Raw genomic sequence first — 26,173 nt, 5'->3', positions numbered from 1 at the left:
GCAGAGAGCTACAGTTTGCATCACTCTTTGCTAAGATGAGGGCACAGGCTGTGTGTCAGGAGGCAGTGTCCTTTCTGAGTCCGCTCATATCGTGCACGTACAGTGTGTAGTATGTGTCCTTGGCTGAATGCAGTGGCTGTATTTCCCTCTCTTCCTATAGCACAGCAAAATCCTTTTCCCACCATGGCAAACCAGATATCAACCGTGTAATTGGTGCTTGTCTGTGGATGGACTCCCTCTGGCTATTTTCCGTACAAGAACCATTGTTGGACTGGCCACATTGCTCAAGTTCATACTTCAAATCCATCTGTAGGTTTCTGTCTAGAAAAAACATAATTCCCAGAAACAAATATAATTATGCCTTACTATGTTTAAATGCAAACTATTGTTGATAGGGCTGTAGGTGCTGGAAACATGCTTTACTCCTGACATTGAGTAAAGGTAGGTAGTACATGCCTGTGTTTCATGGGAGTGTGTTCACACAAATCAAACTGAATTTGAACTGGAGAGAACCCTTGTAGGGGGAGAAAACTGCAACTAGATTAAGGATCTAATTAGAGCCTGTGTATCTTGAAACTACGGAAGACAAGACTGTGTCAACAAGAAATAGTCTTCTTTAAACTCTTCTAATTTTGTTCTCCACATGTGATAGTGGGTTCTTGGCCCTATATACCCTGCTTATAATTTAAATGCTTAAAAAAAATGCCATTTTGGCCACCAGAGGGCAATGATTTCTTCTGTTCCTCAAAACCAGAAGTAATCTATTTTGAGTGAGAGTCAGACATTAATATAATCCCTGACATTTTTGAGCTTTGTAGTGTGGATACTTTCACCTCTGAGTTCAAAACTGGCTGCTGTTTGTAGTCACTCAAATTTCTTCACTTTTGATAGTTAATTGCTGTATGTGAAGCAACTTTGGTCTTTTCAGTTTGTTTTTTTAGGTACAGATGTCTACAGCACAGAATTGGTAGTTGGCCTCTGTTCTGGCAGGTCAGTTAAGATTTATTTGTCTATTAATCTACACACAAACATCTAAGCTCTCTACATTTTGACTGAACCAACTTCATTTTTACTAAAGAGCTTATTAAAATGATTTTCATATGTGATATCTGAATGGGAATTAATTTTATGAAGATTTTTCCTTATTATATGTTGCCCATTGAGTTATTTCTTCTAACTGGATTTTGAGTCATTATGATAGCTTTCAATTAAAATTTCAGTAGAAAGAGTTAGGAGCTATTCAGGGAAAAACTATCGAAGGATATTATCTTTGTCTTGTAAACAAATTTCATGCCAACATGGAGATTTAGCAGATGAGTTGCCAGAAAATTGCTGGCTTTCTTGCTGCAAAGCTCCAAGAGATGTCACTGAACAACTGTGGTCAGCAGATTCGCAGTCTTTTCAGATTTTTAAAGTATTTTGGGTTAAGGCACTCTTACAGCATGCATGACTAATGGATTTATCCTGAATGATGTTTATTCATCTTGGCCTTTTTTACAGAGTTTCTAAGTAGCCACCTGTCTCATTTTGGTGACCAGGGTCTCAAAAATCAAGCCACTTGTCTGAAGCGGAGCACAGATAGGATGTCCTTTGAGAGAGATTGTTAGTGTTTTGGTGGAATTATGAACCTGAGCTATGTGGAACAGATATAAATAGGACCATCAAGGTTTCTCCAGTATGCCCCTGCTGTTTCTACTTGCACCACCTACTAGAACCTCTACAGACAGAGAGGAGGAATGTGTCTGCAAGTGAAAGAAGCTTTAGCATCTGCTTCGGAGCAGATGCTCAGCATCATGTGATACCCAAATTAGCTGGCCAACAGCTTCAACCTTCCTGGAGTCAGCTCCTGTCCTAATATTTGGAAGAACAATCCTTTGCAATAAGACTCTTGCTGAGCGACCTGTGGATTTATTAATTACAAATCAAGCTGAGCTGTCACATCAGCCTTCTGTTCTCATTTTGAGAGCCATACAAAATTTCACTTAGGAAGTACTGATTGCAAGTAACTTACTTTGTGAGATCCTTCATAGGTATTATTCCTAAAACAAATCAGTAATACTGAGAGGAGTTTGGAAAAGTGTTTGCTGTAGAGAAGCTTAACAGATTGCTAATAACAAAATAAGAGAGTAACCATTCAGATTATTATTAATAGTAATTTTTAAACTTACCAAACAGAGCAGTTTGTAGTTGACATGCCAGGCTTGCAATATGTAGCCTTCTTTGTTACCGGAGACTCAAGTCTGCACAAGGCTGATCATCTCCAGCCAGGCTCTGTGAGCAGCCTCAGTGCACATAGTTTTAATTCTGTGTAATGTGATACATAAAATTTCTACACTAGGACCAGTTCTGCTTGTGCAGCAGAAAGCTAATGAAGGAAGCATGAACTCAGTTTGCCAGTATTCTGAAGTGGAATCCCTAAATACTGGGAAATCTCTTCCAGCAATGTAGCTCTTTTTGCGCTTTCATGTCCATCCCACAGTGCAGTGAGCCAGGGAAAGCAGAACACTGAGCAGCAGTGCTCCGGTAAGAGCCTGCTGCAAAGGAGGCAGATGGAGACCAGAGAGGACTCTTAAGTGGCTGCTTGATTGAATTCTCCATGTATCCTGCAGAGGTTACAACAAATCAATTTGTGAAATATCCTGGTTTATTTCACTCCACTGAAAAACTGGTTAAAGCTGGATGAATGAGGCTAGTTGTTTTTAACTTATGAGTATTTGGCAGTGTAGAATGAGAAGATTGAAAAGGTCAATTAATCTATCACTCAATCAATATTGATTCTTATTTCTGCCACCACAAAGAACCAGGTAACAAGATGCTTAGTTTAAGTGGGTCCATGAAATGCTGTTGCAGACTAAGGCCATTGCAACACTCCATCACAATGTGCAACCTTTATTAAGAGAGACCCAAAAATACAGAAGTTTACAGTGGGTGAGTAGGAAATCTCAGTCTCTGAAATGATGACAAATTAGGAGACAGCTTAAAAGTGGGTTCCTCTCAAAATTTTCTTTAATTCGTGAAGCATTTGCCTTCAAACAAACGAACAAAAAGAATCAAATGCTTTAAAATCTGGCTTGGTTTGCAGTCTGTGTGGCAACTTAAAGATCAACATTTTATTAAAAAAAACCCAACAAACAGGATTTGTAGGCCATGGAATAACATTTTCTGAAATTCTAATCAATGAGGTTGTTGGAGGGGTTAGGGTTATTTTATTCACAGTAGATTTGGGTACAGGATATCTGTGATAATCAGGCTATTGTTGCTAAAAAGAATATATTTGATACACCCAATTTTCTGCATGTAAGTTTGAAAATGTTGATACAGGCTGATAGCCTGAAACATCTGATCACATCATAGTTGAGACTGCAGGCCAGATCCTGTTCTCCTAAGTCTTGTCCTAACCAGAATGCAAGTGTATGAATTCCCGTTACACAATGATTCAACCCTCTAACCTGTGTGCACAATCCTTTAAATACATCTCTGCTTGTCTAAAAGTTCTTATGGCATCTGAAGTATGTCATAGAATCATAGAATAATTTAATTTGAAAAAGATCCTTAAGATCATCAAGTCCAGCTGTTAACATAACAACACTGAGTCCACCTCTAAAACATGTCCCTAAGTGCCACATCTACACCTGCTTCTGAGTCTTTATGTCACTCATAAGCACTCAAACACTATTTTCTAGAGAGATAAGATTTTCAGCTTCATAGCAGTTTGGGGTTAGGCTGCTTTCTGATGCAGAAAAGCTCTCAAAATCAGTAGTGGGTGAAGCTACAACTAACTGTGGTGGCACTAAATAATAAGGTGAAAAAACCCCTCTTTCCTTGGGATGTGACCTGGTGGGATTGCAAGAAAGAGAATCACAGAATCACAGAATGTTAGGGATCGGAAGGGATCTCAAAAGATCATCTAGTCCAATCCCCATGCTGGAGCAGGAACACCTAGGTGAGGCTACACAGGAATGTGTCCAGCTGGGTTTTGAATGTCTCCAGAGGAGACTCCACAACTGCCTGGGCAGCCTATTCCAGTGTTCTGTCACCCTCACTGTGAAGAAGTTCCTTCTCGTATTTAAGTGGAACCTCCTGTGCTCCAGTTTGCATCTATTGCCCCTTATCCTATCACTGGTTGTCACCAAGAAGAGCCTGGCTCCTTCCTCGTGACACTCACCCTTTATGTATTTCTAAACAATAATGAGGTCATCCCTTAGCCTCCTCCAGGCTAAAGAGACCCAGCTCCCTCAGCCTTTCATCATAAGGGAGATGCTCCACTCCCTTAATCATCTTTGTGGCTCTGTGCTGGACTCTCTCCAGCAGTTCCCGGTCCTTCTGGAACTGAGGAGCCCAGAACTGGACACAATATTCCAGGTGTGGTCTCACCAGGGCAGTGTAGATGGGAAGGAGAACCTCTCTCAACGTACTAACCACCCCCCTTCTAATACACCCCAGGATGCCATTGGCCTTCTTGGCCACAAGGGCACAGTGCTGGCTCATGGTCATCCTGCTGTCCACCAGGATCCTCAGGTCCCTTTCCCCTACACTGCTCTCCAATAGGTCATTCCTCAACTTATACTGGAACCATGGGTTGTTCCTGCCCACTTGCAATACTCTACATTTGCCCTCGTTACATTTAGTTGTATTTTTCCCCACCCAACCCTCCAGCCTGTCCAGGTCTCGCTGGATGGCAGCACAGCCTTCTGGCATGTCAGCCACTCCTCCCAGTTTGGTGTCATCAGCAAACTTGCTGACAGTGCACTCTATTCCCTCATCCAAGTCATTGATGAATATAGTGAATAGTACTGGTCCTAGTACTGACCCTTGAGGTGCTCCAACAGAATAAGGACATTGTGACTCTTCCATAGCCTGGCCAGGACATGTCCACCTATTTTTTCCGTCTTTGGAGATGGCCTAGCCCCTGACATGAATTAAAGCTGTTAAAACACATCAAGCTGTGGTCCTTTGTCTGTGCCATAAGGAGTTCCAGTTTCACGGGGCAAAAGAAGCCATGGTGAGGCAACCTAATTGTAGTTAAAATGACTCAGATGACAATACCCTTGTTTTTATGTAGTTTTCCCCCAACAGTAATGTCATGTCACATGGATATAGGTTTCCAGGAGCAAGAACTACCTTCCTGGGTTGTACTCTACTAGAAAGGCAAGGAATCTCACCACACCTCTCCTCCCTGCCGGTGCCCTGCTGATGGATGATGAGGGCACTCGCCTTAATGTATGGCATGGGTTCAATCGTAGTCACACTGATTGCATTCAAGTTCAGCAGCTACCAGAAATATATATATACCAGTGCCTAAATTAGTAACTCTGGGGGTGGGCTTACATTTTGTAACAAAAAGAAGAGCAGACTAAAATAAATCAGTGTAAAGAAGTAGACTCAGAATATTAACTATGCATTAACATTAATTTCAAAAGCTTAAAACTTTTCTCTAAAAAGCAAAGCGACACAGAAGTGCTCAGGCATTCCTGACACTTTTTAATGACAGGAAAAATGAATTAAAATCTGTTTGCAGTACCTGGTGATGTCAAGCAGCCATTACATTCTGAAGGTAACTCCACTTTTTTTTTTTTTTTTTTTTTAATGCTCAGTGCAACTTTTTAAGCCCTGTCTTGTGAGAAAGTACTTTGCTGTGTCTGCAAGTCAGCCTTTGTCATGGCTACAATCACAGTTTTTATTTCTTTTACATGTAACAAATGAACAAAAAAAGCAATTATTTAAATTATTTTTGGCTGTTTTTTCTGTTATTAGATAAGAACACACAATTTCCTAATAGGATATTATGTACTAAGTTTATACAATACATATGGAATATACTGGTTTAATAGACTACTTTTGATCTTGTGATTACTATGGTCTAATGTTTGAAGTGGGAAAACAGTTTCTCAAGTGAGTTAATCCCTGTTCCTTTTTGAAAGAATCAAAAGGGGGAATCTCATTAGTTTATGAGTCATAACGTTGACTGTGTCTAATTAGATAGCTGGTTTGAGTGAGAACCATAGACTAAAATTGACTGTAATTTTATTTTGATTGACAAATGATTCATTTGCTACAGAATAATAATAATAATAAAACCCCCACAAAAATAAAATGAGTATTACATCAACATTTGGATACTAGCAACTACTGCTTGTCTGGAATTTTGTGATGAACACTGGCTTTTTTGCTTTGAAAATGATGACTTACTGAATACAACTTTTTAATGACAGTGTATAGTTGTATTAAAAATCTGGTCATGGAAAATTTTCCAGATCCATCAAGAAGTTTCTGTGCTTAGAAACATATATAATTTACAGATAGCCCTCAATCTGACCTGAAATATTAGTGTATCACTTCTCAGTTCCTAGTTAGACATCTAAACTTTGGTTTTCCACCTTTTAGAAAAACTGATTTTTTTTGTGTGTGGAAAAGTTGAGAAAATCTTGTTTCCACCCTCATACCGAACAGAAAATATTTTGAAATCTTGAAATTATTGTTGAGAAAGAGAAATCTTTTCCCATCCAGCTCTGACAGCACCTAATTGTAAACTATTTGAATAAACATGTGTCTGAAAATGTTGTATTCATTGTCTTTAGTATTGTAAAGAGCTGTCCTCTGGCCTTTTGTAATTATTTTCAAATGTCATCAATAGTATTTACAAATATTTATGTGTTTATGTTTTCCTTGCATCCATGCACTGACAACAGAAAAGAACAGCACAATATATACAGAAAAGCAAATAAGAAATGGGAATCGGTTCTCTAATTTAAATGGCCCATGTAAGAACAACATACTCTGTAGTTATACTAAGAAATATGACTGTTGTAAGTTCTGATGACACAAATTGGAGTTCCTTGCGTTGTGAGAATAAATGCAGTTTTCCCAAAGTCATTAGACAACAATATATTTCATCATAGATATGTTCTTATGGGAGACATACTTGAGACAACAGAGGAAACTTTAGGACAAACAGAAACATATTTAAAGGATTATGCACATGTGTCAACAGGCTGGACAGCTGTTTGAGGGGAATTCATACACTTGCATTCTGGCTTAGGCAAGATTTAGGAAAACAGGATCTGGCCTGCAGTTTAAGCTGTGATGTGACCAGATATTCCAGGCTATCGGCCTCTATCAACACTTTCAAACTCACATGCCAAAAACTAGGTGTATCAAAGACATTCAGATTGAGCAGTGAACTGAAATAGGATCTCTCTAGGTAGAAAAGTCTGGAAAATGCTTAATCTTTTGTAAATTTATACTCCTTCCCCCATACCCTCTCTTTATGCAGTCCCCAAAAGCTAGTGTTAATGTTGTTGTAATGCTCTACATAAATAGGGATCTGAAGAGAAAAGCAATTCAGAATAGGGGAGATGGATACTGTAGCTTGAAGATCGCAAATTTACTAGCCCTGAAAGGTTTTATGCAAAAAGCATGACTACCTGTTTTTAGCTATAGCGATATGTCTGAAACATGACTGATCTACTTAAACCACTATGTTTTCTGGATATCTGTGCAGCATGTTCACATCTATATACCCTGATCTCCTTATTCAATATCATAGTAGAAATGGTGACTTTGTATTTTTTGTTTTTTCACTCTTATGTAGTGTTCATAGGGACAGAAACACTTCCCTGAAGGTATGTAGTTGCAGCAAGAGGACAATGAGGAAACAAATACATTAGTGAGGAAGAGGGACACTACAGTAATCTTGTTTGTTGGGAGTATATATTTTAAGATCTCTTTGACATAAGAATATTTTAACAGATATACTTGTACCAGATAATGCAAGGAACAGGAAAAACAAGACAAACTGGACAGTGCCCTCCGACACATGGTGTGAACTGTGGGGTTGTCCTGTGCAGGGACAGTAGTTGGACTCGATGATCCTTGTGGATCCCTTCCAACTCAAGACATTCTCTGATTTGAAGACAAAATTTCAGTACCTGTTTAACTTCAGGATTTTTCAGATAACTAAGTACTCTGCAGGGTAATCAGTGTCTAAGGCAGGCAGAACCCAAAGTTACATATGTATTACTGCACATTTGTAATCACATATGCAAATCTTTGCAGTCAGATTGGCTGATAAGGACTGATTTGCATAACCATAGTATGATTATTTCTCAGTAATTCTGTCACACATAAATCCCTTTCTTCTGACAGCTACTTGTCACTATTACCTAATCAAAGAACAAATATTTGTAATAACTGTCATTATGGAAATATCTGGCTTTATAATCATTGGGATACAGACAGCAATTGGTTCCAGTTTTTGTTTTTATTTTTATTTGTTGGAGGTAGTGAAGAGCAGGGCTCATCCCACTGATGGGCTGCTCCTTGCAGCGACGAAAGCCTTGCTTTGGGCACTCTGAGGGAGAAGGAGCACAGGTTTTGTCAAGAAAGTCATCATCTTTCAGAAGCATTTTAACAAAAACATTTTGCCAGAGGCATCCTGCTTAGCAGAAGATTTGTCTAGGGAGGCATTCCCTGGAAGCATTTTTCTTGCAGGAGCTTGTTGGTAGAACTGTTCCCCTGAGGCTTTTTTGAAAGCACACAGACTTACTTATGAAATAATCCTAATGTTTAAAAAACTTATTATTTTTTGTATGATTTTTGAGGTATATATGCTTATATATGTCTATATATAAAACAGACTAGCTATAGTCTTAAACCAACTGATGTAAAATATGTCACAAATAAGTTTCTCCAACTACCTCTTCAATTTAAGATCTCTGGAGATGTGCTAGCTACAAAAATGGCCACTTCAGCTTCTCACTTGTTTAATTTAGAGCACATTCACTGCTACCTTCTCACACTCCAGATTGCACATACAGACCCAGAATTGTTCTACCCTCAGTGCACAGAGATAGCACTCATTTCTGCTGATGAGAATCACACATCCAGGCCAAGCAGAGAGATACCATCCTACATTTAGTTCTCTCAGGCAGCAGAACAAAAATTCATGTGCTCATTTTTCTTGAAAATGATCTTTTGGGTGAAATGCTCTATTGTATTTTATAGTCTCTCTAAAAACTCGCCTGCCACCTTTTAGTGAATATGCAATGTCTTCTCTTTGTTTTTAGCATTTGATGTTTTGCAGAAAATGTGTATGCATGTGATGCCAATTACTAAGTCAAGCTTGTGAGTGAAATGTGCACCTGCTAGATTTCCTTTCTGGCTGGATTTACACTGCCCTACTCCACTGATTTCAACAGATTCACTCTTTGATTACACCGTTACAGATGAAGATGTAAGGGAAATCTCTCAGAGTAGGACCCCTGTGGCTTCTGGATTGCCTGAAATATCTCACAGAAGCAAATCTTTGAGGTATTTAAATACATGAAGACAGGGAGACAACCCGTGTGCTAACAATTGTGTATCTCCTGAAGGTACCTACTCTTTGCTGGACTGGACTCCTAAAGGTTTTCACTCCAGTCCCTGGAGCAGTTACCTGCAGATAATGCTTTAACTTGGGAGATGAAAGTAAGGTAATTCTCTTTTCGGTGTGCTGTACAGGAGCTATGTTTTAGTCAGCTGCATCTTTTCATTGCTGTGCAGTATTTACCATCATCTTTCCCAAGATGCACTTGTCCTATTTTCAGAAGTTTGCCTTGAAGTACTACTGATTTTCTTTGGCCTTGAATATTATGCATTATAAATATGATTTGCTTAGAAGTTTGTAATGCCTTTTTATCAGTGGTTGGTATGACTGTGCAGCTGTTCAGCAATTACATACTATGGAGCTGAGCAGAAACTTTAAGACATGAAGCATTTCTAGGGAAGTTTGGTAGCTGAAAAAAAAATGGCTTAAAAGTGAAACCTCAAATACTGAAAAATGGAAATAGACTCGTGTCTGAAAATGCTATGATGATTTTGAATGTCACTGCATTTGAAGGAATATCCACTAGGAGAGTGCTGGTCTCAACACCGATTTAAATCATGTTTCCTCCAGTAGAGAAGATTATTTTAAATGTCATCTGTTTAATTGTTTGCTATGCCTAATTAAAAATGGTAATTTATTTATTTGTAGCATACTTAATATGTTGCTTTATTAAGTAAATTACAGAAATTTGATTTCTTATTACAAAGACTGAGGGTTTCTTAACAGAGCTTTTACTGTGGTCTGGGACACACAACACAAGGAAAGGTTCTTTGTGTGGGGGAGGCTAGAGCTGAAGTGGCACTTGTGCTGGAACAGTAGCTGTAAAGGCTGAGGTTGGAAAGCAAAATAAGTCTGAAACTATGTATCTGGAGGAAGAGGTAAATGCTCATAAAAATTAATAAAATGTTCCAAGAGCTGTTTAACGCAGAGGTACTTAAGAAAAAGAAATTGATTAGATGATAAAGACATTTTTCACAAAGAATATCTTCAAAATGATGTGGAAAGGGCAGAAACATAGATAAGGTTTTTTGTCTCTGCTGATGTGAAATTGACCTTTTAGCTGGTTGATGGAACTGACGTGTACTTCTTTTTTCTTATTTTTATTTTTTTTTTTTTTTACAAATATATAAACAGAAAGTTGTTAAAATATCTTGTGTTTTCTAGATGGTGAAGACTCATTCTCAGTAAGGTACTGCTTCTGTGTATAAGAAAAGGAAGGAAGACTTGGAAAACATCTTTCACTTTCCTAGTGGTCTTTAGGATTAGTGGTGCTCCTCATGTGACAATGCCATATACTTTTGGCAACAGGACCTTGGCAGAGAGAAGTACACATGTGCCTTACCTTATTTACTGGCCATATTATGGGATCAAAATCAGAATGCATGAGGAGCCAAGAAATTGCTTGGCATTTTCCTAGTGAAAGCTGCCACCGGGGCTGCTGCAGAATGGAGTAGATTCCCTTATCGACAGCAACGGGACCTCAGTTCCTGCTGTGGTATATTCCTACACTCTGTGCATGTACGTAGTTGCATATTTTAAGAAATTTTGGAATTTATTTTTTGTTTTAATGCAAATTCCCTTTTTGTGCTGTTGCAGCATGCTATTCTTGCCCATACAGTTAGAAGTGTCTCTATTTACTGTGAAAGCTTTCATGTCTGTTTGCTTTTTAAGGTTCAGCAATATTTTGTAAATCTCCTTTGCCATTTTCATGATTTACTGGATTAAATTTAATGTGTATTCTTTTCCCTAGGGGAAGTCTTAGAGAAAGTAACCCTAACACCTGACTGTGCTGCTGCAATTCCTAAGGTAGCAATAAAATCTGTACAGGTTTAGGATCTTGCATTTTTACAATGAGTGTGTTATATTGACTTTCCTCTGTCAGGTCATGGAGAAGGACTAAAATTAGGTCAGATAATGCATACTTCCATTTAAATTCCACTTTTAAACAAGAATTGAGACAAATATTTGCTGGTTCTTTGGTACACAGAAAGATACCATAATAGTAACGAGGCCACGACTTTAATCTAAGCTATCTCTGCAGCCCCTGGAGACAAATAGGTCTCCAGTAGAGGTTTATTCATCCATTCAGATGTGAATTACCAAGTGGAGGTTCCTGTCTCATGACCTACAGAGAGCACTGAGGAAAACATAAAGATCAGTCCTGTCACCAATAAGGTGGGATGAACCAGCCTCCTGCTCAAAGCAAGGTCAGCTGTGAGATCAAAATAATTCCCCAGGTCTTTATCCTGTTAGGTCTTGAAAACCCCCAAGGATGGAGAGGAGATCTCTGGGTAGCCTGTTGCACTGACTGACTGTCCTTAGAGTAAAAAAGTTTCTCCTTGTATTGGTCTGAACCTTTCTTGTTCCAACATTTGCCTGTTGCCTTTCACTCTGCCACCATTCATGGCTGTAGAGTCTGACCACATCTTTTGATGCTGCAGGGCTGTTACAGTTCTCCTCAAGACAACTTTGCTCCAAAATGAACAATCCCAGCTCTCTCAGCCTCTCCTAGCAGGGCAAGAGCTTTAGCTCCCAGACATCATAGAGGCGTTTTGCTGAACTTGGTCTGGTTCATCCATATCTGTCTTGTACTGGAGGACACAAAACTTCACACAGTATTCTAAATGTGGTTTAAAAAATGATGAATGGAGGGTGACGATCCTTTGTCTTGATGTACTGCTCCTGTTACTACAGGCCAGGAGGCTGCTGGACCTCTTTGTTGCCAGGGTACTGCTGGCCCATGCTGCTGTATTCCAGAGCCCCAGGGTCTTTTCTGTGGAGTTGCTCCCCATTCATCAGACCCCAGCCTGTATAGTTGCAAAGAGCTCTTCCTTCCTTGGTGCAGGGATTTGCATTTGTCCTTGTTGAATTTAATGAAGATCCTGTTGGCCTGTCCCTCAAGACTGTCTACGTCCCTTTACAGGACAGCCCTATCCTGCAGTACATCCAGTGTTTCCTTCAGTCTGATATAATCTGCAAACTTGATGAGAGTGCACGCCATCATCTCAATGACCTACGTATCACTGATAAAAGTGTTAAATGAGATGTGCCCCAGGCTAGACCCCCATCTTACTACTAGCTTCCAGATGGTGTATGGCCCCTTAATCATGACCCTTTCCTGATTGTCCAACTCTGTTTTTAGCTGTCCAGTCATTCACCAACAGATTGTAAAGTTGTAATTTGGATATAAGAATACTGTTGGAGACAGTGTTAAAAGCTATTGCCAAGGTAAATGGCATCCCCTGATCTGTCCTTGACCACAGATGCTGTCACTATATTGTGGAGAGAGCAATTCAGTGGTCAGGCATAATTTACCCTAGATAAATCCATGCTTCTAGTCATCTTCTTCTTATGTCCAGAGGTATACTCCAAGAAGAATCCCTCCATGATTTTTCCAGGGGCTGAGGTGAAGCTGATCTGGTTCTAGTTCCCCTTTTTATCTTTGTTGAAGGTGAGGTGCAACATTTGCTTTCTTCCTCTTATGAGGCACCTCTTCCAGTCTCCATGACCTTTCAAAGATCACAGAGAGTGATCTTGCAAGGGTATTGGCCAGTTCTCTCAGAACCTTTGGCTGCAGCCCAGCAGGGTCCATGAGTGTGTACAGGGTGATTTATCTCAAGTAATCCCTGACTTGATTCTCATCCACTGTTGTTTTCCTCTTTGAACTCTTTCATTAAGCAGAGAGGTCTGAGAAACCTTGTTGGTGAAGACTGGAGAAAAGAAGGTATCTCTGCCTTATCTGTGTCTGCTGTTACTAAATCATCCACCCCACATTGTGCTTGTTCAGCGTTTTGCTATGAATGTATTGGTAGAAGCTCTTATTGGTCCTTTTGCTGTCCCTTCTACTCTAAGTGGGCTTTGGCTTTTCTGACAGTATCTCTGCCTGCTGAAGCAATGTTTATAAATTTCTGTACTTTGTCCCTGCATTGTCCTTCTGTGTGTTGCCTTTTAATATCTCCACACCATAAGTTCCCTTCTCAGTCATGCAGATTTTCTGGTAAGTTTGCTGGTCTTCCTGAATATTGGGAAGGACTGATCTTGTAGGATGCTGTCTGAAAGACTCTCCAGCTTCCCTGAGCTCCTTTGCTCTTCAGAGCTGCCACAGGATCACACCCAACAGTTTCCTGAATAAGCTGAGATCTGCTGATCTGAAGTGTAGGCTCTACACTCCACTATCTGACACTAGAAATCAAGAAGTAGAATCCAGCACTGTTCTGCAGCAATTTTTACTTTCAGTGTTGAATATCTTTACCTAATTTCTGGTCCTATTTTTCATTTTCCTTGTTTTAGTTACTGGATCATGTAATGATTTAATTTATATAAGGAAATATGTTTTCTGTCAGTGGAAGAAACTAATGTATTAGACTGTCAAATCACCTCTTGATCTTTAGTTGTTGAATTCACTCTTATCTCAGCTGCAAGGCACTACCGTTAAGAAGCAGCTGTACTAACATGTGACTCATACAAGCAGGTGGAAATTATATAGGATAGATATAGGAAACTTTCCCTGAAGCAGATATAATCAAGTATTAGAGCAAAGATAGTTTTTAGAGAGCTGCTGCTGATGTAGTCACTTGGGGAAAAAAGCTTAGTTTTCTATTTTGTTATTGTTTGAGTTAACAATAAAAGTAAAAACTCAGGGACTAAGTAAGTTTTGACTCTGTAGAGCATCTGTTGACTAATCAAAGCAGGTATTCCAGACTCTACCTTCCAACTGTTCTTTAGATTGAATGTTTACAGTCAATAAAATGATAATATTTTTTTCACATTCTGAGAGAAAGTTCAGTATTTAACTTGCTGCTTTTTGCATTCTAAAGAGATAAAACAAATTAACCTGTTTGACTATACATCAGGAATTTATTATTAACTGGTAGGTTTGAGCATGTTAATTTCTTTTCTTAGATATCATTTCTACAGCAGGTATGAGCTGAAGTGAGATAAGATGTGGAAACTGATACAGTGTGAGAAGAATCTCAAGTGCTTCTTATTTCTTGAGAATGTGTAGGCGTGTATATAGAAGCTTTAAAAAAGATGTGTGTGAGAAGATCACATTTCTGATCATCTGATTCTTCAACTTCTGCCTTCAGGTAAAATTCCATGTCTGTGAAAAGCTTCTTTGACCTTAATAAACACTTGAATAGTGAACTTACAGAGTCTGGAACTTGAACCTCATATTTTCAGTATAGTCAATTTAGGGAACAAAGGAAATATGCTTCAGGGTTTTTTTTATAGCTTCAAGAATTATAGTAAGGAGAGGTTGATGCTCATATCACGTGAGAGCATTATTGTTTATTATCTTTCTGGAAGTTTCTTCTGTAGAATTGAGATTTCCAAAGTCTGTGGTGGAATGGTAGCATGGAAATAATTCAGTAATTTCCATGCAGAAAAGCTCCTTGGTAGGACTTGCTGTATTGTGTGGCATGCATTAATTCAAACTGTGAAACAGAAGTCTGAAGAGGGTTTTTCTATTTGTTTCTTTGCTTTTAGGAAAATTTGAGAAAATACCACTAATAATATCAGTAGTTTGTGGTTTAAGTGAGTGGTCCTGGTGTGGGAGGGGGGAAATGAACATTGCCAAGTGGAAAAAGTGATGGTATAATGCATCTGGCCTATGTCTGGTGTAAAGATTCAAATGATCTCCTGTCTAGCCAGCTACCAGTATTTACGAAGCCTTTTTGTGCCCCTGTAACTTAATCTATAGGCCTTAATGCAATGGTACTACCTGTGTACTTAGTTTTTCAGTGATTTTTTTTCCTGACTGGAAGGAAAGTAAATGATGTATCCCAGAAATGCTGTCTTCTCCCTATTGATACAGCTAGGAGATGCTCCATCTGTTCAGGGACAGAACCATGGTTTGCTCTCTGTGTGCAGTGACTGCTTGTGATCCTATGGGAATGAATGGAGGGGCAGAAGCGCCAGCTCCCCACCTGAGCTGCAGAAGCTCAGAGGAGGGTTTCATCATCAGAGTACTAAGGAAAAATGTAAAGCTTTTCCGTCCACTCTAGTTGGGTGAGCTGTTCTGCTCTTGCCCACTGTGGCACTACAGCCATGCTTTGCTTCCTGTGAGGCTGTGCTGGGCTGAGGAATCATGCACTGTTCTCAGCTATGATTCTCCATGTGTAGATTAGCAAGACAAAGCACCAGATGCAGGGGCTGGGGTTTCTGCAGCCAGCTCCCATCTGAAAATCAGGTTTTGCTCCACAGTCAGCTGCAGGACAGAGCGGACTCTGGAGACTCCAGCCCTGAGACTTGTATCTATCGAGCTGTGCAAAGAGTGAGCTGGCCTTTGAAGGTGCCCTTTGCTTTGATGCCTGGGGTGGTAGAGGAACTCTGGGGCTATTGGTCACCAGAAAAAGTGCTGACAGTAACTCTGTTTTTATTCTAACATATTCTGTACAAAACTCTCCTCTGTATGTGGAGAAGTGTATTTGAAACCAATTCACTCTTTGTGCTGGAGTCTAACTGTTGTGGCACCTGTGTATATAAAGTGCTCTCTTGAGTAAAATATTGTTTATTGTTGGTTCAGCCAAATTAAGTGAATGGAAAGGGAAACATGCTCAGAAATAATAGAGAAAACTCTGATTGATGTATGAATGTATAGAAAATAACTTCAATTGTATGGGGAATTCTGTCAGGCAGAAATTTCTCTTATCCTAGCACAGAGAGAAGTCACAATTCTTTAAAAATCTGACTCAGAAGATTTGCAGATTTGTTTGGAAACTGAATAATTTGGCTGGACCTCTTAGTTGTTTTCATAAATCTGAGGAATGACATTTGGACCAACTAGCCCATATAAAATAAATAAGACCTCACACAACCCTCTTGTGTATCTAAAGTGGTACTTGGACGTCTCAATTTGTGATCTGTAAATATGTTTTTGGATCTGTGAAACTTCTGGTGTCTAATTTTGGCCGATAACGTTCTCTTAGCATTTAAAGTTCTGTAAGCGTATTTCCCTACAAGAGCTGCCACGTTGGCACTTAGCTTATTGCTTAGGTGTTTGGCAAACAATATTTTATTCAGTGTCAAATGTACCTCAAGAAGTGAAGACCAGATCCTGGAATCTGCCCCAGCTCAGATATATTGCAGAGCTGTGCAATTATATCTGCTGCACTTGTTTGTTCTCCAGCTTTATGTAACTCATCCATACAGGGTCCTGCTGCCACAGGAGGCTGAGAGGATCCTCCACAACTCAACCAGGCTAACACCAGTTAGACCAGTCCCTTGGGAGATTTGGTTCAGGTTGTATGCATGCTGAAGGTGACATGAGAGCCATGTTTCACACTTTGGCATTTGCTATAACCTTTTCTGCATTGGATTCTAATGTAGAGGAAAGGGACTTGAGGGAGGTTGTCAGCCCTCCACAAAAGAAGGGCTCCCAACTAAGAATGAAGATGACAGTGGATAAATGTGGGCTCTGTGGCAACTAGCTTTTCTTTAAAATATAGAAAGGCAATGTTGTCCTCTTCTTCAGACTTGTTTTTAGAGGAGAATTGTGAACCAATCTTGTATGTGGAAGATGGTTTTGGGCAATTAATGGCTATCTTGGTTCCACCTACACACACAAAAAGGGAGATCTTGGATGTTTCTCTTGCTTGGTATTTCCTACTGACGAGGTTAGGAAGTATCATGTGAATCTAATTCCAAAGTGCTTAACTTCACCATATGTTACCTAGGCAGCCCAAGTGCCAGACAGATCCCACAAATCCTGTTCCAATAAACCTCAGTGTTTTGTTGCCTTTATGATTAAAATGTAAGATCTGAAAACTGTGAAGGAGAAGGCAGGCTAAAGACATCAAAAGCAAATACTTGAAACTTGTGTGGGTTGGGCTTTTTTTTTTTTTTAAGAGATGTAGATGACATTGATATTCCATGGAAAAAACATGTTGATTTCTTTCAGTTGGCTATTTTAAATCAACTCTTCTAGTGCCTGGAAGTCGATAGGTGACACTGATATGCGGAAATATATTTCTGAAGCAATTTCAATAAGTAGATATAAATGGAATTGCATCAGGCTCAGCACAGGCTGGCATTCCCACACCACTTGTCATCAGGAGCATCCACTTAGGCTTTTGATGTCTCCAATGTTTATTCAATGCACTTGACACTTTTAAATCTAGTTTAGTGTAATTTTGCTTTTGATGGGGTCTTTTAACATATGCAGCAACAGACTGAGGGAGGACAATTTCAAAATAAAAGATGTTCACTCATCAAAAGCTGCTACAGTATTCAGAAGTGGTACAGTGGTACTCTAGTTCCTAATACAAATCATTTGTGCACAGTACACAAAAGGAGATTTCCAAAGACTGCTGATCAGTGTACCAATGTGCTCAATGCATTAGTTGTAGATTGAAACACTGGTAAACATGGAGTTCTCTTAAAAAGTTCCAAACTAAAGATGGTTTCATAAAAACAGATATTTTGCATCTGTCAAAGGAAAAATCCTCAGTGGTTGAAGTGTATAAAGGTTCCCAGTATTTGGTCAGAACAGGATCAGTTGGTTTCTTATTCTACCCAAATAAAGACACTGAATCCTGTAAAATATTTCATGGGCTGATATGAACATTTTCACCTCCTTTTAGCTGAAAGCAAAGGTTGTTATGGAGCCCCAGGGCCAAGGTTCCCCTGGCTGCCTGCTGAAGCTCTGCCTGGCTGAGTGGCATGGCAAAGGTGCGCTGATACCTGTAGGTGTGAAGGCAGGCAGGAGAGATGCTTCTTGGGGCAGCAGAAAGTGGTTGTCAGCAAGCTCTACCGCTGACTGTTGGCATCCTGTCAGATATATGGGGTGTTACTGGGACTGCTGAAATGGGAAAAAATGAGTGGTGGAGCTTTTTGAGCTTATTGGAAGCTCCTCCACACCCTTTTCTTTCAGCATCCTGCTGAGCTGCTGAAGTAGGGTGTTCATGGTGGGACCAGGCTTACAGGATCAAGCTAACTGAGGAGGACTTTTAAGAACCTTCAAAAGGACTTATATATCATCTGTATTTGGACTTAGAGATATTGGAGAGTCCCAGCTAGGGGTGAAATATCCATCACACTAGCCAGGGAGGCTAAGACTAGTACTCAAACAAGGCTGTATGTTGGTGATAACACTAAACTGATTTATACTTAAATTGCAATGAATAAAAATAGGGAAAAGGAGAATTTGCAGAAATGATGTGAAATGCTCCTCCAATATAGGTTTTTTTCCCACATCAAACATTGCTTTTGCTGACTTTGTGGATGTGTTCCTAATGCAGTCAGAGAGCAAAAATGCCTATTATGGGGAAGGAAGCATTACTTGGTAGATGAGAGTGAGAAGTGACCCTGTCCAAGCTTATTTCCCAGAAGAGGAGTTCCCCTTTGCCCCTCCTGCTGGGCCAAGTGGATATCTGTGAACCATAGGCTGTTGAAGGGGAGAAGCAGAGCTGGAACAGAGAATCCTAAATCAGCTCTTTAGAAAATAATCACTGTCCACTCTTCCTTCTCACTTCAGTCAAGTTGTGACTGAGAAGGGAGGGTGGAGTGAGAAGAGGAAGGGAAACTGGGTCTGAAGGAAAAAGGATATCTGCAAAGAAGGAGATTCTCGTATAGAGAAGAGAGAACATCAAGAAGATAGCAAGAGGGACATGTAAATTGCAATGTCTGAGGAAAGTAAGTATGAGTTATAGGAGAAAAAGAGGAAAACATCAGACAAATGTACCTATCTATATACAGGAAATAGGGAGCAGTTCACTAAGAAATAACACTGAACTGTTTTTAGAAAGCGTTTCCCAGTATTCTAATCCTCTCCTTTAAATGGAAAAGCTAAGCATATACTGCTGTACAGGTAGGAAATCTCTGCAAGTTCTCTCTTTCTTCAAGTGATATTATTCCCTTCAAGCTGTGCTTTTCTTAGAGCTCCTCTTGTTTAATTTGAGTCAGTAACAATATCAGCTTAGAAACAAAATCGGTGTAGCCTCCTCAGCAGGGAAGTATAAACCACTAACCACTCTATCAGATAGGAAAGAAAAAAGGGTCCAAGACATGGAATACGTGTGTGCACATGTGTACATATTTTATACACACATAAAAAATATTTGTATATAAAAATATAATAATTTCTTTTGTAATTCTTCACTTTCAGGATATTCTTATTACTTTTTGGAAACTTTACTCTTGACTGCTGGCAGGGTCAAAACAAGTGATAGATGAGTTTAGATTTTGAGGGTGTCTCTGATACACCCAACCATGGGCACAACCTCCTTGTGTTGTGGTCTGTTTCTGTGTGTGTTCAGTATGGTTTGTAATGCTGGACCTATCCTACCTGAATTACAAAATGTGTGTTGTTCTGATTTTTTGGCTGTGGAGCAGTCTCTAAAGAACCATGTACTTCTTGAAGGCCCTAAAAACTGTACAAAATGCCTTGGTGGAAATGGTGCGTGTTAAGTTCCCTGCATGTACTTGGACATGCAGGTTTCAATATAGGTTTTTTGGTGGAGGGAGGGAACAGGTATGCTTTCGTACTTTGTGCAATGTAATTTTGAGTTCATATTAGGAGGCCTTTTTTTTCTAGGTTGAGGTCATGATAGTTACTGTTGTGAACAACCCCAAATAATAGATAATGCACTTAGATCTGTGGGTTTTTTGTTTGTTTGCTTGTTTGTTTGTTTAAGGCTGCAAGTCTGGGATTTTAAAAAGGGTCAAGTAAGATTATCACATTGGCAACCAGGTTGTACTTCTGAGGATTCCAGACTCTGACACTGTTACACAGAAGAAAACAAAACACTAGGTTGCTCCTTTTAGCTCAAATCACTTTGGTCATGTAATTCATTTATGTAATCAGTATTTTTGTTTTATTCCCTTCCACTCCACCCCCACCAGTGAATGCTTCATTTCTAATGCACCTGTCCTGTTAATGGATTTGAAGTATCTAGGTTTTCACAACTTCCCCAAACTCTGCAGGAGCTGTTGCAGAGTTTGTGGCAATGTAATCCTACTTTGTACATACACTTGTGTTGCGTGGATTTCCATCTCTTTGCTCACCGTAATGCTCTTGATGAAATAATCCATGGATTGATGTAGTGATAAAACATTGTGCTGAAGTCAGAATCAAATAGAATCTGGTAATCATGGAAGAGACGTTGCCATATGGTGTTCAGGAACTGTGTGGAGGAGGGTGCCTTTTTTCCACAGCAACCCTACTATTTTTAAAATTAAGTACATTTTTAATAGAAAGGAAAGCATGAAAATCACTCCCATGGGCCTCAGAGCTTAATTCGTACATAATTGCCAATCTTTTGATTGGAAATATTTTTTTTTTTTTTCAACTATTCTACCACTACAACTGGACTTAGCATCTCACTGTGGTAATATAGGAAACATTAAACTTTTGGAAATGGCTTGAAATGGCTAATGTTTTCTTCTTGTAACTTTAGAGTTTAAAAACTCAAGCTAAAATTTCTTCAACTTCTAAGGCATATTGTTTTGAGAAATGAAGAAAAATCATCTAAACAGATAAAAAAGGGAAATCTTTACTTTCTTTTCTTCCAAGTCTGTAATATATGGATTTAAAATGATGCTTTATAATCCCATATGTACTTGTAGTGCTGCAGAAGGAATCCCTAGCTATGGTGAATCTTAGGGATTCCTTTAATACACTCTGATATGAAGTATCCAAATAATTAGCATGGAGTCTACAGATTACAGGAAAGCTGGGCTTTCTGGGGCGATAGCTAAAGTGTGGGCAGCATATCCCAGAACACGAGAAAGCACTAAAACACTGCGCATATGTTGTCTGGCCGGCTGAGCCCTGTTTACATGTCTTCACATTGTCCACAGCTGTGGAGAGAGCTGTGAACAATATAAAATTTGCTTACTCTCCTCATGATATTTTTCAGTTACTTGTATCTCGTGACATTAAGCTGTCAGCATAGGTAGCAAATGGATAGTACTACTGCTCATCCAGTGATGTAAGCTGAACTGGCCTTGCAACATCACAATGTGAATCCAAGTATCAGAATTGTCCATTAAGCAGAGCACTCATCTTGCATCCTGCTTAGAACATCCACTTCTTCCATAGTGCTGGTTTCTGTAACCAGCAAAATATCTGTGGACAACTGTGTGTCCCCACTGGTGAGTCTCTGAAGTTGTCTGCTGTGCTCTCTGTAGTACTAATTAGTAAATGAATGTAAAGGAAACCCAATTTGGACTGAGGAATACTTTATAAGCTACTAGGTAGATTTATTACTACCGAATAATATTAAAAAGTTGACTTTGTAGGTTCAGACCAAAAGTAATGCACATCTTTGTATATTTTTCTCAAACTCATCAAAAGAGATTACAGTTCCAGCCATTGACATGGCAAGCTCTAATGAGAGATGTAGGGCTAAAAAAGCTTTGAAATATCAGAGTTCACACTGTGCTCAGTAGAGACTGACACAAGTCTAATATATTGATACACATAATTAAGTGTGGGTATCCCCAACAAGTCAAAAATGAATTTTAATAGTTTAAGAATTCCCTGAAGCTATCTGACCATCCTTGGCTTCCCATTTGATCTAATGATTAGAGAACATAAGAAACTGTGAAGGAAGAGCTAACAGCCATTCCCAAGCTCAAACCCCAGCTCCCCTCCCCCCTTGTGATTTGATCTCAGTATGAATATTGCTCATTTGATCTGCTACTTCTTCAGTTTATCATTCTATCCATAGATCTCAGCTGGGTTTAAAATATTTAGAAAGAGCTGCCTACAGATGGTGGATAATTTAATGTACAACTGCTTAATGTAACTGGTTTTCAGAGAGGCAAACCCCAGGATTTAAAATGATGTGGAAATACCAGAATAGAGCTCCCTTACTGAGAAAATGCCATTGTTAAACATTTATCAATAGACTCTCTTGCACAGAACACTGATGACAGTTCAAGCTGTCCTTAGATAGATTCTCATCCTCCTGGAGTTACATAGCAATGCACAGTGTGACAAGATGTGCTTCAGCTGTAAAAATGTTCGTAATGCTTAAATATCCTTTTAATGCTTTTGCCCTAAAGTGCATCACACAGCACAAAGACCCGTGTTTTCTGGAGTCATGAATTTGTTTTTTTAGATGCTGCATCTGTTATGAGATTTGAGATTGTGGTATCACGTTATTTTTTTCTCTTCTATAGTATCCCTTGTGTGTAATTAAAAGGAATGACTTATAATGAGTCCCTGACCTACTTCAACCCACTGGAAGGAAACCACTTCTCAAACTTGAACACTTTACATTATACACATTCTTCCTTTGTCGCATCCTGTTCTACCAGGGCAGCACAGCAGGTCACAACTGAAACACATTTGCTGTAGCATGTCTGGTTAGACTCTATGAAAGACATTTTCTGGCTGATGGGGATAGAATGTAATGCAATGGAGATTTAATATTTTTTCATCCCATTATCTGATACTATATGACTATGTTTATTAACTATAAGAAATAACTTTGTCTAGGGTAATTAATTTTATTCAGAATACTGCAGTTGCTAGTCCATTTGATCACCAGAGATATCCTCAGAAATAGGTGTGATAGAGAATTACTGTGTTTGTAGTTGAGGAAAAAAAAGAGAAAATCAGTCATGAAAGAGGAGATTTGCATGTTTGATATTATCCTCATATTGCAACTAGGCTAGCAATTGCATCTGTCTCTGTGGCTTTTCACATACCAGGCCAACCTATGATGGTTGCAGAAATAATTTTATTGGCAGCGAACTGTACTGCATTGACTCTCAGCTGTGTCCTTTTCTCAAGAAAAGATCAGTACAGCTCACTGGAGATATATTCTGCTCAGGAATATGTCTTCAGAAGGTAACTGATGGCAGCAGAAGTAAAGCCAGTGAAAGAGTAATAGGAAGTGAAAAGAAAGAGTAAAATAATTTACCCATCCCAGCTCAGAAACATTTAGGTGTGATGGATCACTTCTGTCTCTGTGTTTGGTGAAAAAAGTAGCAGTAGCTATGCTGCTTTCTATCACAAAGACCGTATCTTTGCACAAAAACCATACAAACCTATAAGGAACTTTCAAAATATTTGAAAATGCCTTATCATTAGCTCCTCATCATTAGGTGTATGAATTGCAAGCACCCTTGGCAGTAACTGCCATGATTATATATGTTGCAAATAGAATGACTTGAAATAATTCAAATGGATTTAAAAAATTTCCTGTCTTCCAAGTGAAATCAGCTAATGGCAGCTTTCAGATGATACTTTTGTTCTTTCCTTTTCTGAAGCTTTTAAATTCTATTAAGCTTTTCTGAAATAAATGCATTTTAAATTGTATTCATCTAAGTGAAAAGCATACCTGTTTTTTCTTGCTTTTGCTCTAACTGATGTGAACTTATTTTTCTTTGGGGGAGTGGGGTTGAAATCTATGGTAGTTTCTGAACAAGATGCATTGCTAGACACATGATAAATACTGTGGTTGAATGCCCTTAATATACAGAGAAAGCATTGAGTGTATACCTCTAAATAAATATAGTTTAGAATTACACATTTACAAATATAGGTGAATACATACATACATCTACTGGGAAAATATATTGTCAGAGATCACTCTTCCTGATGGTAAAATCTGTGAAAAGAGGCTGAATCAGAAAATTTCGTATGCTGAAACTTTTCCACAACATCAGCTCAAGGAGTGGTTGTTTGTAGCTGGTGGAGCTGATAAGGTATCACCCTGCTCAGATGCTCTGAGCATTGAATGTGGCATCTCTCATCCTCAATGACATTACTGAGTCTTAATATGTTATACCTTCCCAGAATTATTTAATGTTGGTTTATAAATGAAATGAGGTCACTAATCGTGGCGTGGGTGACCAATTCTGTTTTTGTCATAGATGGAAGAATGAAGACATTGTAAAAGGAAGTTGATCATTGCCAATGCACAGATGTCTTAATAGTCATGTGTAGCCAAAATGAGTGGGATTTTGAGATTCAGCAGAAGACCTGTAGCTGCTTACAGTATCGTTCTACCTAATGTGTGTATAACAGTTGAATTAATCTCCCAGGCTCCCTTTACAGTCAGTGGAGAGAAATGGGCAGTTTCATTGTGCATTTCATCTCCTCCTATAGTTAGTAACAAAAAAGAACGTTTTAAAATCTTGTTTGGTATAGTGTAAGATGTTATTAAGCCTCATCAAACTCTTTTGAATCTTGAATGTCTACCCTGAATGTCATTAGCATTAGTGTATTGCAGGCTAACATGTTTTTCAGAAGCGAAAGCAGGCTAAGATGATGCTCTGGCAGTTTACAAATGTGACTAATAGCTAAAATATAGTGACCTCAGCTCTCACCCAGCAACCGTTCAATACCTAGGCCCTAAGGATTCATTTCACCGCTGTGAGTTTTTTGTACTCACAAAGAACTCTTTTTTACTGTACGGAAGGGGGAATAAAAATCTTGAAAAGACAGGGCCATTCATGATTAATGATAGATATTTAAAATTCAAAAATATCAGCAAGTTTAAAACATGTTTCTACAGTCAAATTTTATATCAATCACTTTTACTCCTTTGCAAGCTGTATTAGTTGGTGGTAAAATGCCAGTTGATATTGAGCAATCACTAACCTAAAATTTCTTGATTTCAGTTTGTTAGCTACAGTTATTACTATTTTCAAGGTACTATTGCTAATGTTCCCCCCCAAAAAATGACTGCTCAGTGGTGAGAGAATGTCAAAGGGAAATAAAATGCTAGCTGATATGTTAAAGTTAGTAGTGATAGGACTGAGTGGGTAGTGAAACTGAAGATGTGAGTGATTCAAGCCCATTATGCTGTGTGACTGTACAGCACAGTTACTGCTGTAACTAATAATCAGTAATGTTCAAAATTACTGGTGATTCCTTTCTCAGGTCTTTTTTCTTAGGAGTTTAGCTCATTTCACTGTCTGCTACTCTGCTCCCAAATCATGCTTTCAGCTGAAAGGCTGTATAAAGGAAGATGGCATTTGAAATGGCCAGCTAATACTTTACAATGACAAGTGCAGCATGCAAACAGGTTTGAAAGCTCAATAAAAAAGGTTCCAGTGAACTTCTCTCCAAAAACTTGGGCAGCTTGTCATTGAAGAGAAGGCATACTAAGCGCTGCCTTCTGTGGTGAAGATGCTTTACTGGAATGGCAAACATGGGTCATGTAATTTACTCTTCTGTCCTCAGTACAACAACTCTGTTTTTGGGTTTGGATCCCAACACCGGACCCATGACACATATTCAGGGTAATGCTTCCTTGTGATTAGTCCTGGATTTGGGAGTGGCGGGTGGCTTTTTTTTCAGCACACAGAGGACTGACTGTAGTTTATCACTTGTCTGAAATAAGTGAAATGTTATGTTAGCTGCCTTTGGCACTTCTGAACTTGTCTGCACCCTGTCCATCAGGGATTAGAAATCTGTTTTGTAGTGATGCTTGGTGGATATTACATAGAGATGTTGTTCCTCCTTTGAAGTGCTGCCACAGTCACACTTCGTGGACAGTTAGTTGTGAAAGTGACTGCTCCACCTTCTCTAATCTTCTGAGAGGTGGTGGTGTTCAGAGAAAATTTTAAATCAGCTTGACATTGTATACAAAAAGATCCAGAAAAAACAGAGACTATACTTGACTGCTGATTTTTGCTTTAATGTATCTTGAAGTCTTATCCTGTCTACTTAGTCCTCAGCAATGGTTTTATTTGTCTTTTTTTTTCCCTTTAAATCATGAAGAATCATTTTCTAATGACAGTGACTGGATAACAGAATGACTTAGATTAATGGCTTAGGTTCCACCATTGACTTAGGTATCTAACCCTTAAATGAAATGTAAATTTTACACATATTGTATTTAATTTTGA

General features: G+C 39.0%; 1 protein-coding gene across 9 annotated transcripts in view; it reads left to right on the top strand.

The window, feature by feature from the left end:
- The window catches only part of GRM8 (glutamate metabotropic receptor 8), a 355,903-nt gene that overhangs the window by 42,665 nt on the left and 287,065 nt on the right, over nt 1-26,173 (top strand). The window contains exon 1 of one of the 9 annotated variants that reach the window (XM_065048894.1): nt 14,297-14,451. The exons of the other annotated variants lie outside the window; for them this stretch is intronic. The gene's annotated coding sequence lies outside the window, so the exon portion shown is untranslated. Of the gene's footprint in view, nt 1-14,296; nt 14,452-26,173 lie in introns of those variants that run through there. 9 annotated transcript variants of the gene reach the window in all.

The sequence above is a fragment of the Columba livia genome, chromosome 1 (assembly GCF_036013475.1).
Source record: "Columba livia isolate bColLiv1 breed racing homer chromosome 1, bColLiv1.pat.W.v2, whole genome shotgun sequence".
Taxonomy (NCBI): Eukaryota; Metazoa; Chordata; class Aves; order Columbiformes; family Columbidae; genus Columba; species Columba livia.
This window is presented reverse-complemented; position numbering and strand designations above follow the sequence as displayed.